The sequence below is a fragment of the Mastigoproctus giganteus genome, chromosome 4, assembly GCF_048544385.1.
Source record: "Mastigoproctus giganteus isolate SK-2022 chromosome 4, ASM4854438v1, whole genome shotgun sequence".
Lineage (NCBI taxonomy): Eukaryota > Metazoa > Arthropoda > Arachnida > Uropygi > Thelyphonidae > Mastigoproctus > Mastigoproctus giganteus.
Genome location: NC_143578.1, coordinates 60,057,427 through 60,072,689, shown reverse-complemented (window position 1 = coordinate 60,072,689; position 15,263 = coordinate 60,057,427). Strand labels below are relative to the sequence as shown.

The 15,263-nt window shown below is 36.9% G+C and overlaps 1 protein-coding gene across 4 annotated transcripts in view; it reads right to left on the bottom strand.

Moving 5' to 3' along the window:
- LOC150086761 (synaptophysin-like) overlaps window positions 1–11,603 on the bottom strand; it is a 103,172-nt gene extending 91,569 nt beyond the window's left edge. For 2 of the 4 annotated variants that reach the window (XM_090372742.1, XM_090372738.1), the window contains exon 1: window positions 11,389–11,603. The gene's annotated coding sequence lies outside the window, so the exon portion shown is untranslated. The remainder of the gene's footprint in view (window positions 1–11,388) is intronic. The other 2 variants (XM_090372739.1, XM_090372740.1) reach the window with 1 other exon arrangement.
- Between the last annotated feature and the right edge of the window lie 3,660 nt (window positions 11,604–15,263).

The window sequence follows — 15,263 nt, the reverse complement described above, 5'->3', positions numbered from 1 at the left end:
TGATCAGACAAGACTGTGTCTTAACTATTACTGCAGTCTTATCTAGATGATCCTGTAATACTTCTTTAAACAATGACTCCATTATTTTCCCCGGAACACAAGTTAAACTAACAGGTCTATAATTACTTGTATCACGTTTTGAATTCCCTTTGTGAATTGGTGACATTTGCACACCTCCAGTCCATGGGGACCTCCCCTGAGTCCAAGGAAACTCTCATAATTATGGGTATAACTGGATAGATCCCATCCACCCCAGGTGTCTTCCTTATGTTTAACTTCAACAATTTCTCCTCCACTTTGCTCTCAGTTATTACAAAATCAGTTAGCTCCCTGTTAGAGTTTGATAAACTTCCAGCATTCCCCTCCTTGAATAACTCCTCACGTGTGAATGTAGATGCAAAATACTCATTCAGTTTATCAGCTACCTAAGCATGATCATCAACAGTCAACCCATCTATATTAAGTGGTCCAATTTGATTCATCCCTTTCCTTCTAGAGTTCACATAAATAAAGAACTCTTTGCTGTTTTTCTTTGCATCCTTTGCCAAAGATTTCCCATAATCTGCCTTTGCTTGCCTAACTTCCTTTGTGACTTGATTACAGACTATTTTATATGTCATAAGCTGCTTTGTCACCTGATAATTTATATCCATCCCATACATTTTTCTTTTCTGCCATAAAAAAAAAAAAAAGTAAACTGCAGCCATTACCAACCCACTACAGGATGGAAGCCGCCTCAACAATTCGTGCTCTGCCATGAGCCTCATTAATTCATCTGACATCTATTTAGGCCTAAACCTTGAACAGTATTTCTTAGTTGGTATGAAAAGCCTAGTAGCCTCCAAGATTAAGTCCCTGAATGCTTCCCATTTAGAATTCAACGTTGGTAACATCACCAGTTGATCCCACTGTATAGAATTTAAAATCTGTCTGAGACCCCTGTTGCCACCTTACAAAAGCCCTTCCCTTTACCCTTTGGAGGGAGGAAAGCTACAAAAAATTTGATTTGTCTTTGTTGTCTCTTAATAAAGATGAATTCAAAGTATTTCAGTGCCACAAGGTCAATCCTTAAACCTGAGTGCAATGAAACCTACTGAAAGGAAGTTCCTTATTCTGGATCTGTAGGAATTCTGAGGAGAAAAGGGAAGTGAAAGTTATTGGTAAAAAAATATTTGCCAGTTCTATGGATGAATAGAATAGAGAACAGTGTTCTTTAGTGAACAGATTTTTATTGTTTAGTGTTCATTAGGTGATAGTGTGGAAGAAAATCAGTGAAGTCTGTTGTGGAGTAAGTACACAGCTTCTTTTTTGTTTGTAAATTTTTAAACAAAACTCATAACAACCAAACATTTTGCTTTTTTACCAAATGAAAACATTCTCTTAACTTTTTTACTGAATCAATTAAAAATATTTAAATATCAAACAGCCAACACTAACCAATTTATATTTTATTGGTTTTATCTGATCTGACTACACACATTTAAAATCGACCAATAATAACAAAGATTTTCCCTTTAGAAAACATTTTTATACCCACATCGTTTTCTGTATAATTTTATCAAATTACTTAATTTTTATTTTTATTTTTTAATTTATTTACATGCTAAGGGAAAAAAATTACAGTGATTACCCACTGTAATTTTTTATATGTGTCATAAATCTGTAATCTGTAAGCTGAAATCACTGCAACCTCATTTTCATTTATTCCATCCTATTTTTTATGTATTAGTGACATTTATGTAAATATAAGTATGCATTTCATAAAATTTCATTAAATTCAATCCTATTTCTAATAACTTCATTCTTGCATTATAAAGAATGAACAATACCTGAATGCAAGAATACCTAAATTGTAAGATTTCTCCTGTACTTCTATTTATTATTATTATTTTTTATTCTTTTATTGAATATATAAAATTAAATACATTACATAAAATCAGTATTACAGGGAAGGTCCTTCAAATGATTTAAATAAGAAATTAATCCATACTGGATAATAGAAATAACAGTTAATCACATTTATAAACAGAGGAGAAAATATAACAGAAACCCTTATTACTACTATATAAGCAGCAAACATGGATTTTTATATCACTAATCAATAACAAAGGGCACAATTTAAAATTTTTGCCTAGGGACCAAAAAAGCTTGGGCCAGCCTTGATTCTAGCTAAAAGAAAACTTCCTAAAATCTAGTCTACAACTCTTCCACATTAATTTTGAATTTATGGCCTGTAGTCTTAGCATCAAAATTTCATTCTCATTCATTTTATTATCCTTTCTAAGCTTTATAAACCTCATTCACAAATTCTCTAAAGCAGCATTTCCCAAACTGAGGTCCTTGGACCCCTGAGTGTCCATAGACCAGTTCCAGAGGGTCCGCAAAACAGACCCTCTGGAACTGGTCAAATTATTTGTTCTATGTATAAAAAATTGATGATAAATAAAGCTATTATTATATATTTATGTAAAAATAAGAAAAAAGTTGAGTTGTTTTAAACAAAACTTTGAATTTTCTTTTCAGAAAACCCAGTGATATAACCAGTGCACCAATTAAATAATGAGACTGCATGCGCTCTGTAGTACATGATTATTATTATTATTATCATTAGCCATATGGTGCAAGGAAGCCTGAGGCTTATGCTGCACCAGCCAAAAAAAAAAAATTTTCTGAATTACCCCGAGAGAGAGAGAGAGAAGAAAGGAATCACCAAGAAAAAGAAGAATGATGATATCCAGCTCAGGACCCTGGGTGTGCCAAGCCCATACTCACCAGATGTGAGCCCCTGGGGGCTTAGATCCGCTAGAGTGTGCTCTTTTCAATGAGTGCAAGTTTAAACTTTTCTGGTCAGTAGTTCGTGATTTATGATGGAAAGAGTAATAGTAGTTTTGCACATGTCATCAGAAAATTGAAAATGGAGCAGAGACCAGTTATCAAGTTTTATTGTAAATTGGGAAAAAGTGCTACAGAAACTTTTACGATTCAAAAAAAGTTTATGCTGATGAATGTTTGTCTCGACCAACAGTGTTTGAATGGTTTTTTTCATTTTTGTAAAGGATGCGAGTCAAAGGACAATCCCCAACCTGGCCGACTGATCTCTATTCGAACACCGGAGATTGTCACATAAGTAAAAAAAATTGTGACTGAAGACAGATCAATTTCAATGAGGTTGCTTGCTGAGATGATCAGTAGCAATACGGAATCTGTACGAGAAATTCTAAAAGAAAATATGGGTAAGAGAAAAATTTGTTCCCATTTTGTACCGCATTCGCTGAGTTTTGAGCAACAAGAAAAGAGTCGAGTGTTGCATTGATTTGATGACATGTTGACAATGGCCCAACATTTTTGAGTAGAATCATTACCAGTGATGAGAGTTAAGTATTTCAATATGATCCCGAGACAAAACGTCAGAGTTCAGAATGGTGTTCGCTGTCCTCTCCCCGTCAGAATAAAATGCAGTTAGAAAAATCGCGAGTGAAAACCATGTTGATAGCCTTCTTCGTTATCAAAGGCATCATCCATTGAGAATTTGTGCCTCAAGAGACAACAGTCACAAAAGTTCTATGAGGAGGTGTTATTGCATGAAAATGCACCCACACATTCTGCCATCAGCACAAGCAATTTTTGGCAAAAAAAAAATTATTTCCAGTCATCGAACACCCCCCCCATACTCTGCACATTTGGCTCCCACAGATTACTTTTTGTTTCCTAAAATGAAAACAGTCATGAAAGGAACATGATACGGGACAATAGAGGACATCCAGGCTGCAGTTTTAAAAACTTGTATAAAAGAAGTAAACAGTGTGTACGCATCGGAAGTGATTACTTCAAAAATATATAACCTTACTTTGCCATTAGTGTTTTTTTTTTTTTTTTGTAGTGGCGTTAGTCTCGTTATTTAATTGGCACACTGCGCATGTGTGTGTGTGCGGGGGAAAGTCAGAAAACTTTTTTTGATTTTTGAAGGGGTCCATAGATCTCAGTAGTTTGGGAACCACTGCTTTAAAAGAATCTAGTTACAAAACTCTGTAGACCACATATTCAAAACTTTTCCTCATACAGACACTCTTTTGTCGATCCCAGATGCATCACTTTTCAACCCTGTCAAGAAGCTCACTGTCCCTTTCACCACAGGAGTTGCTTCCACATACCTTCATATGGTACTCCACATGCAGTCACAATTGCCTTATACAGTGAAATTATGACCAGCTTGCAAATGTTCATTAAATCATTGATAAGAACCCAAGAGTCCTCTTTGCTACTTGTCTGCAGTGCACAGAGAGCATCACATCTGACAAGATCATAACCTATAAATCTCATTTCTTGTACTGTTTTTAATTCAGCTCCACCTAATATCTCAAATCAACCTAACACATTACTTTGCAGTTATACCCCAAGAACAAAACCTTGCATTTTGCAGCATTAAAACAAAGACGCCACTTATATGACCACCACTAAAGCCTATTCAAGTTATCCTATCATAGGTCATTTACCGCACTTACAATCTTCCTGACACCTGAAATTTTCTGCATTCCTTCAAAAAATGTCTAAAAATCAGAAACAGCAGTCCAAGCCAAACTCTTAGAGACCAAACTTCTTACACAAGTCCAGGGGTTCCCAAAATGTGGGGCATACCCCTTGGGGTCCCACAAAGCACTATTTTTGGGGCATAAGTTTTTATCACGAAGCACTTTTTTTTTTAAACAGAATACGGTCAAACCATCTCACTAATCCAAATATGAAGTGAATTTTATTTAAATCTTGAGATTAAATGTATTGAAATAGATATTAATTATAAAAGTATATACTCATAGTAAAATTTTATATTAAATCTATTTATTTGATTTCTTCTGAATAACTGGAGGAATGCACGAATATAATGAAATATTTTAAGGGGATGTGCAAAGTATAAAAGTTTGAGAGCCTCTGCACTAGTCCAATCTGAAGAGCAGATGCTTATAACCTTCTGCCTACTATCCTGCAGCCATTCTGTAAGTCATCTAAGGATCTTAACCATGATCCTCACATTTTAAGCTTACTGGGTCAAATGCTTTAAAAAAGTCCAGATCAAGTTAATTAAACAAGATTTTCCCTTTAGAAAACAATACTGTTTCCTTGAGAATACTTTCTATCTAGGTACCTTTGTATTACATTCTTAATCATCACCTATATGACTATCCCTACTGTTGAATTCAAGTTAACTTGTCTGTAATTATCAACTTTGCTCTCAGAACTGCCATGGATGGATAATGCAGTGCCTCTCCAACCCAAAGGAATCTCCTCAGTCTTAATCTTAATAGTTTGATATACACTTTTATTACTTCTCTCAAAATTACTGGAGTGTGCCATCGACCACCAAGGGCTCCCTTGCCCTTAGACCCAAAAGGTTTTCTAATAAACAGTCTTCTGCAATTTCAGTATTGCCAATTTCACACTGTTCATCTTCATTAGCACAGTTTCTCCTTGCTATGAAGGATCAATCATCTGTAAAGATCTATGCAAAATACCCATTCGATTCAGCAACATCACTTGAGATATGAGACTTCCTTGCATTCATAACATTAGCACAAGGTCAAATTTGCCCTTTTCTTTTTGTACCCACATAATTATTAAACTGCTTTTGCCCATTCTTTGCTGTCTTAGCCAGTGGATTTCTCAAATTCAGCCTTTGCCAGCCTAACTCTTTTGGTGGTATTATCATAGAGCAGCTTATAGCCATTGTAGGCTTCTTGTGGTACTCATCTCCCTGCATTTTCCCATACCACCTTTTTTCTTCTCTGTTAAACTGACCAACTCCATGTTGATCCCGTCTTGGTATCCTTTAAGTGCTTAGCATTCCTACTGGTATAAGTGTATTCCATAATTCTCCTGTATATGCCCTTCCTATGCTGTCTCCCCAGTTGATAGAGGCCATGTAGCATCTTAAACTGTCATAGTCCCCTTTCTTGAAATTAAAACTAATATCTTTAAAAATTGTGATCCCCCCCCAATTGTCCAACTTAAAACTCAACCACTCCCAGCTACAGGTTCTTGCACTGTCAAGTGCTTTGATATCGACCTAAAACCTGGAGACTACAGACCTATTTCCATAGGATGCAACTTATTAAAAATCTTTGAGAAATGCATAATCAAACAATGTTTTGGCCAATGTCCATCCTATCTTCACTCAGTCATCAAAAACAGATCAACTATAACAAACCTATTAGAGACAAGTTGCAGGATCCAAACTGCCCTGGACAATAAAAGCCAGGTGGATATCCTCTTCGTGGACATTAAAGCCACTTATGACAGAATAGCAATTCAACCCCTCCTCCACTCCCTGTCACATTACAGGAAATTTACTCCACACTCTTACAGGAATTACTAACAGAGAGGTACATTATTGTTAAGCTTGAAGATTTTAGCATTGATTACACACTAAATAGAGATGTTTCCCAAGCAGGGGTGTCGCAGCCTGCAATAACATCATTATCTACGCAGACGGATGACATAAAAATGTTCTATCCATCCAGCCATAGTATTAGTGAGCACCAGGTCGCTCTACAAGCCACACAACAGTTAACTAACCTAGCCAACTTCCCGGCTTCGATTGGTCTTGAAATAAACCCTCTCCAAATGGTCCAGATGTCCTTCTCCCGAAAGCACAAGAAGCATAACATCACCATACTCTTAAATAGTCAACCCATACAGAAAGTAGAACATCACAAAGATCTGAGAATTACGTGGGACAACAAGTAATTCTTCACAGAGCATTTCACTACCACAAAAAAGGCCCTAGTTGCCATCTGACGCTCAAGACAGGAATTAGCTGGGTCCATAATGCTCAACTGGTGAAAGGATACATTGTTAGGTGCGTTACCCCGGTTGCTTATATACTTCAGTCATTTGGTCATCAGCTCCAGAAACTTACGTCAAAACCTTCCTAAGCATTGAATATTGGCTTCTTAGGTGGTTAAAGCGGATCTTTCAATTTCCCTTCACTGTATCAAGAGGCATTTTGTATGCAAATATGGAGTGGACACCCTGGAAGTTCCATGCAGTTTAAATCCTGTAGGCCATAAAAACAAATTAAACAATGAGACAATCATGTGTAAAGATACAAATACATTCTGTTGTGAGTGTTAATACTCATCAAAGTGTGCTTCTCCTCAAAACTGCTCCACCACTATACTTCTCTAATATTCATAAAATTTTAAAATCTGGCAAAAGCCAAACCAAATTTCATTAAAACCAAACAAATAGACATCTGGCAATTATTTCTTTTTTCCATACAATTTGAGGGAAAAAAAGACATACAGAGCTTAAATATAGAGTAGTTTTAATGTAGTACTGTTATCTTTAGACAGTCCATACACACTTTACATGCGTTGTTATGCAATACTCGTGAACGTGATGTTGCTTGTGAAGAGATAGATGCACAAAGAGAGAAAAAACACTTAAAAAAAGAAGAGTAATATGGAAGGAGAGTAATTATTATTATACAGTTGTAATTAAACTAAATGGTTAAGTTTAGAGAATGTAAACTTATAGAGGTTTATTAATTGTTCTGTAAAGTTACTATCTTAATAATTAATTGATACGAAAATAAGTACATTTACTTTTCATTTCATTAATCACAGAAAATGAAAAATTGTTTAATTTAAAAAAAAAATTTAACATGACTGAAATGTAACACACTGCATACATTAACTAACTTATAATATACACATTGATTATTTATATTCTATATTACCATACTAAATTATCCACATTTTAAGAAGCTGCAGACAGAAATCTGAACAGAATTTTATATCTCTTGATACAGTTCATTACAGCAATACAAAGGATTGCTCAGTTATCAACTGAACTTGCTCCTTCATTCCACATTTGGGTCATCTTCAATGAGACTGACACTACTTTCTCAGAAAATTTGAAGGCTTCATATGTCTTTTTATAGTCTGCAGTGCTGGCTGCATATCCTTTTCCTCCTGAACTCTTACTCTTTGTTATTAGCATTAGTTGAGGCATATGATGCAAGAAAGCAAGTTTATACAGCATCAGCCAAAAAAAAAAAAAAACTTCCCATTTCACCCATCCAGTCACTCTAAATGTTTGTCTCTCGTTCAGCCTTAAATTCATTTAAGCTATCAACTCCACAACAGATGGAAGTCTGTTCCAGCAATGCAATCAACTACCCACTGGCTAAAAGCAACCTTCTGCACATCTATTCTACAACTGTCTTCCTCAATTTCAATCTATGCACCCTCAGGTTCATAATCTGAGCAAGCGGAAGAATCCCATCAGCACTCAGCCTGTTCAAACCATACACCTCAATCAAATCACCTTGCAGGTGCCTATACTCCAGATGATGCAACTTGCAGACCTTAAGCCTTTCTTGGTAAGAGCACCCCTTTGTTCCTCTCTCTAATCTTGTTGCCCTTCTTTGTACTCACTATAGCAACTCTACATTCTTCCCAAAATTAGACCTCCAGACCTGTACGCAGTGCTCAAGGTGTAGCCTAACCTTTGCCTTATACAAAGAGATAATCACTTCCTTGCTCTGCTAGCAAAATTCGTATATATCACTGACATGACCTGCTCTGGCAGCCTGTCTGCACTGCTCAGAGAACTTGATATCTGACTGCACCATTATCCCCAGATCTTTTTCATTCTCCACTTCCCTGAGTGTAGTACCACACAGTTGATACATTTCCCTTGGGTTACTGCTACCCATTATGTAGTACTTTGCATTTGTCAATGTGAAACTTCAGTTGCCACTTCTCAGCCCATTTGCCAAACTTTTCTAGATCTTGTTGCAGTAGCATACTGCCTTTACCATAATTAACAACCCTGCCAAACTTTGTATCATCTGCAAACTTCGACATTAAGCCTGATATACCTTCATCAATATCATTGATAAATACACAAAACAACAATGGGCCCAGCACCGAACCCTGTCGGACTCCACTAATAACATTACTCCATAAAGAGCAGTGTCCATTGATTACCACTCTCTGTTGTCTCCCACTCAACCAACCCTTTATCTGTTGTAACAACTTGTCCTTAATGCCATACCACTCCAATTTGTACAGCAGTCTTCCATATGTAACGGTATCAAAAGATTTCCTGACATCCAAGTATACAATATCAAAATTATTTTTTGCATACAGTTCCTTTGTGACCACATCGTAGTATCCAATCAAACTGGTCAGACAAGATCTCCACTTAACAAACCCATGCTGTGTCTGAACTATTACTGCAGTTGTCTAGATGATCCTGGAATGCTTTTTTAACCAGTGACTCCATTATTTTCCCTGGAACACCTTTGTGAATTAGGGATACATTTGCACATCTCTAGTCCATGGGGACCTCCTCTGAATCTAAGGATGCTCTCATAATTATGGCTAAGGGTTTTCTTGCTTCCCTCACTGCCTCCAATACAACTGGATAGATTCCATCATTTAGCTCTCTGCTAAAGTTTGATAAGCTTCTGGCCTCCATGTGTGAATGTAGATGCAAAATCAGCTACCTCAGCAGGTTCATCAACAATCAAACCATCGATATCAAGTGGACCAATCTGATTCATCCCTTCCTTCCAGAATGCTGATTCAATCAGAGATCCTCATTAGTCAGCTCAGCATCATGCAATTCCAACATCTCTCCTCTACACTACTTACATCCACTTTGTCAAATGTGAAATTGGCAAATGAGGTCCATCTCATTTGTCAATTTCACATTCTATAATTGAATTTCAGAGACAGTGGCAAGTCCCTGTACCATAAATACACTTTGGCCACATAGTGTTATACATTATTCATCATAGCTCAGGTAACTTTGCCCATGATGGCACAATGTTGTCTATGAATTTCTTAATACTGTAACCCCCACTCATTGTGGCCTGTACAATATGTAACAGTGAGGAATGGATTTATTTCTAAATACAGTGTCCTTTATTCAATAATATTTCCCATAGTGAAGTTAAGAGGCTTCTTTTCTGATAAGATGATTATGCCAAGTCAGTACTACTTAGTTTTCCTGACAAATTTCAAATAAATAAAAAAATGCCTATTCCACTCATTCTGTATTCTTCAAATCACAGCTTCTGTGCCACCAGAAAGTTCTGGAATAGTCTGATTTCGTGTAGATTTAATGACCTAAATGGCTTATAATCTTAAACTAGAATAACTTCAGTTTATAAAAATAATCAATATTTTTTGAACAGTTGTAATGTTGGGTTAGTGAACACAGTTTCTGACAGAAATAAAATGGCATGTAATTTAACTGTCAATTACAAGTCATCAAGGAAGTCTTTTTACACCTATGTAAATACTATTTCAGTGTTGTAATTATATCTTATTCAACTATGTAACACCACTTATTTTGTGTATTTCAGAAAGTTGTGTGTGATACAGGCGACTATGTTCTAGAGAATTTATAAGTATCTATAAAAAAGTACCATTTGTTCCAACTAATTATACATTTAAAATATTTCAGGCATTTTTTTTAAATGCAATGTATATATATACTTTCATCATCAAAAGTACAGAACTTCAGTGCAGTAACATTTACGTAGGCATGACAAGAGTTTCCGGACTTCCTGTAACATTTTTCTAATTTTTAATATACGTAATAAGCCTTATCTCCCCAAACCAAGACTAAAATGCCCATCTTGAAATTAAAACAATAATAATAAAATAGTTAATAAAAAATAAAATACAATACGCTTACATGTTCTTACTACTGAAAAGTAATCTGAAATTCTGTTGGTATAATATGGAACACAAAAATGTGAAACTGCATATTATGTGTAACTAGTATATTTTATGTTTCCTATGCTTATTTTCTTTTTCCAATGAATATAATAAATATAATATTTAAATTCGTCTAATTTCCTAAACTTAATTAGGTTTCCTCCGTTTAAAACGATTGAAATATTTACTCCTGCCTCTCTGGCCACGCTAAGTGCGTAAAATGAAATATAAACTTGAAAGTAAAATAAAAATGAAATAAATAAAAAATCACAGATACAAATATATCATTTTTTGGTTTACAAAAATACACGAAACCATAAATAATTTTAAGGTAGCAAACAATGCGAGCCCGATTATGGATAATCGTGATTTTTTTTGCAAGCGAAGTAAAATCGAAGGAAAATAGAAAACATATATAGTATATATTTAGTTAGAAACGAAAAATTGACAGCTGTTCTGTAAACGTCAGTGACCACCTCAGATCTTGAAAGATAATAAGTAGCAAATATTTATTCAAATTCCAAACAGTCCTTCCCTAAGTCATAAAAACGAGAGCAACAAGATATCTGTCATAAATAAATTTCCAAATCAGACAGGATCGAGTGCGATTTTATATAATTGTACATATCATTAATATTCTTAATGAAAGCATACATACGCATATGTTACCTCTTCGGAGGTTCAATATGACACCCCTTCTCTTTTTATTTCATAAAATGACCCCACTGCAAAACCAAGCCCTCTACACCTGTACAATCACTAGGCTTCGCGGTTCCGAGATGTAGTTCTCAGGATAAATCAATATTTCCAGCCCGCAGTCTCCAAAATGCTAAAATCCCTCATACGCGCCGAAACAATCAGGTGTAGCAAACATCCAATAGTAAAACACACAGCTTAATCTTTACTCTCGTACACATACACACAATTATAAAATATATAAGATTAAATCAACCCCATTCGATTCTTTTACTCTCGTACACATGACGCACACAATTATAAAATATATAAGATTAAATCAACCCCATTCGATTCTTTTACTCTCGTACACATGACGCACACAATTATAAAATACAAATGTATGTACATGTATATAAGGTTAAATTACCCACATTCGATTCGGGGTTAGCATACTTGCCGGCATTTATTTTCTGACAGAAATTCCATAGAATACGATTTTCAGGTTATTTTGTATAATACATAGTGGCGCGTTGACCTATAAGCAAAAAAGACATCTGCCTATGGCCTCTGATCAGAGGGAGTCCCCAATATCACTTTTTCAAAAACTCATTGCTGGTTTTACTAATATTTTTATCGGAAACTTTCTACTTGCCAAAGTCAATGAACTTTACTTGAAGATTAATTTGAAAATTAACTTTTTTTTCAAAAATGGTTTTACCGAATTTGATGAAATTTTATATTTAATGCTTATGTCATATAATTTGTTTGTTTTGTTGTCACAATAAAATTAAATTGAAAATGTTCTTTATTAGTTTTTCATTTAGATGGAGTCCCAAATTCCATTTTGCCTTGGGTCCCGTGGACGTTAGTCCACTGATACTACAAACTGTCCAACATTGATATCCACTGCTCTACCATTAGCGTGCGGTCATCTTCCATCTGCCGTTGTGCAAGTTAATAGCTTAAATAAATTCAAGGAGGGACTGGATGTGTGAAATGATTTTTTTTTTTTTTTTTTTTGGCTGATGCTACATAAGCTTCCTTTCTTGCATCACAAGACTCAACTACTATTACACTCTCTCTTAATAGTCACGTCCGGTCCAAGTACCATGTGCCAGACACAACTATAAAATATACGCTTAAGCTGTTGAAAAGGCAGTCTGATTGTAACCATACCATACCGCGATTGAGAGAATTTCCAGCGCGGAATAACGGGGTGTCACATAAGCAAGCGGTCTGTACGTGACATTTCAACAACGGTAAAGATCCCTAGGTCCACAACTGTTTGTATGATCTGCAAACGGTTCTGAAACAGTCAAGGAACGACCCAGAAAACCTAAACTTATGAAACGTGACAGGAAGATCCTGCAAAAAATCGTCTGCTGCTCGGAAGGTACGTCAATGTGGTCGCAACTCATACAAACCCTGAAATTATGATATTAGGGTCCCCTGTAAATAATTACATCTACCTATATTTATTTTGCCTGTAAATTGCGTGCGTTCTCTGGTCGATTTGCCTGTTTGCTGGACGTGGCTGGGGCACATATCAGCACCGGTACAGAATACTGCACGATAAAAGTTACCACAGTAGTGCAACCGGCCCCAACTAATGCAGATGCCATCAAGCTAGGTGTAAAGCCAATGTAAAGCTGGTTTGTTTGTTTATTGTTTTTATTAGGGTTTTAGGAGCATCAGCGACTAAGGCTATATTGCTCTATGTACAGCGATGAGCCCAAACATTATGACCAGCGAGTCGTTATGCAAATCGAAGCAACTGCAGGTGAATTACGGCGCGTGTGTGGCTCGGGACACGGTATAAAAAACACCTGATACTGAGCTTCGTTAATCAGTGTTACTCTTGTTCTTCAGATGGAAAAGGCAGCGGACATAAGCGAGTTTGACAAAGGCCAAATTGTAATGGCCAGACGACTGGGTCAGTGCATATCCGGCACAGCTGCCGGGGATTTCTACGGTCAGCCGTAGCTAATACTTACTGAAAGTGGTCCGAGGAGGGAAAACCCACGAACCGCCGGCGAGGTGTTGGTCAACCACCGCTCATTGATGCTCGAGGTGAGAGAAGGCTCTCCCAGATGGTACATGGCAAAAGAAGGGCAACTGTGGCGCAACTAGCCCGTAATTAGGATGCTGGTGATGGGAGTAACATGTCACAACATACAGTACATCAAACCCTGCTGAAAATGGGGCTGCGTAGCTGCAGGCCGCTCCGAGTGCCCATGCTAACCACGGTTCACCGGCGACAGCGCGTACAATGGGCACGCGAGCATCGAAACAGGAGCTTGAGAGATTGAAAGAAGGTCGTCTGGTCCGATGAATCACGTTTCCCGTTGCACCACGTGGACGGCCGTGTACATGTGCGTCGTTTACTTGGGAAGTGATTGCACCTGGATGCACCGTGGACAAAAACAAGCCGGTGTCATGCTTTGGGCGATGTTCTGCTGGGATACCCTGGTCTTGGGTGCCCATGGGACCAATCTTCTGGAATTTAGTGTTAAATTTGTAAATGAAGGAGGATATTGGACATAATTGTCATCGTGTTGCTTATGCTGATGATCTTGTGGTTTGTGTACCTTGAAGGTCCAGACGGTATTTGCAGGAGACAGCCATGACAGCAATGAATAGTTTATCTTTTTGGGCCAAAAAGCACAAACTTAAAATATCCACTAAGAAAACAGCCATGATGCTGTTCAAAGGTAAATTAGATATAGAGGCCTGCAGCAGTTTTTCTAGTTGGTAAATGTATACCAATGGTTGCTCATACAAAACATTTGGGTATAGTAATTGACAATAACTTGTCATTTAAGCTACATCTAGAACATTTAAGTTAAAAAAATTAAAAATTTTTCCTAAGCTATTATCCGGATAGCTAGAACTGATTGGGGTTTGCACAGGAGGGCCCTGATGTTATATTATAAGGCTGTCTTTCTGCCGATTATAACATATGGTTCTAATGTTTGGCAAACGGTCTCCAGACCTGTATGCAGTACAGGTCTGGAAATCTCAATTTAGGAAGGATGTAGAGCTGTTAGGCAAGCACAGAGAAGAGCAACAAGATTGGTGAGGGGAACGAAGGGGTTCTCTCTCTTACCAAAAAAGGCTCAAGTTCTGTAAATTGCAGCTTCTGGAGAGTAGGCACTTGCGAGGGGGGGCGGGTGATCTGATTGAGGCGTATAAGGCCTTGAATGGGTTCAGCAGGCTTGATTCTGATGGGATTAAGATCTTCGTATTGTTCAGGTTACGAGCCTGAGGGGCCATACATTCAAATTGAGAAAGGCAGTTATAGAATATATGTGGGGAAATTTGCCTTAGCCAGCGGGTAGTTGGTTGCTTGAACAGACTTCCATCTGTTGTTATATAAATTGATAGCTTAAATAAATTCAAGGAGGAACTTGACAAACTTTTTGAGAGAATGGATGTGTGAATGGTTTTTTTTTTTTTTTTTTGGCTGATGCTACATAAGCTTGCTCTCTTGTATCACATACCTCTATTACTACTACTACACACCGAGAAGTCGAACTGGTCAACTACTTTCTATGTGTCCATAGCCAGTGGGCAGATCAAGGGTATTCTACGTTCGGACAATAGGATCTGGTCAATCTTCAACTGTAAGCACCCTGTTAAATCAAAATATTTTGACTTAGCAGGGTGATTTTCCTGTACCCCCAACAAAGGGTGATCTGTTATTTCGCTGAAGTGAATATCTGAATCGTCTGCAAACTTAGACATTAAGCCTGATATACCTTCATCAATATCATTAATAAATACTGAAAACAACAATGAAACCAACACTGAACCCTGGGGAACTCCACTAATAACATTAGTCCATGAAGAGCATTG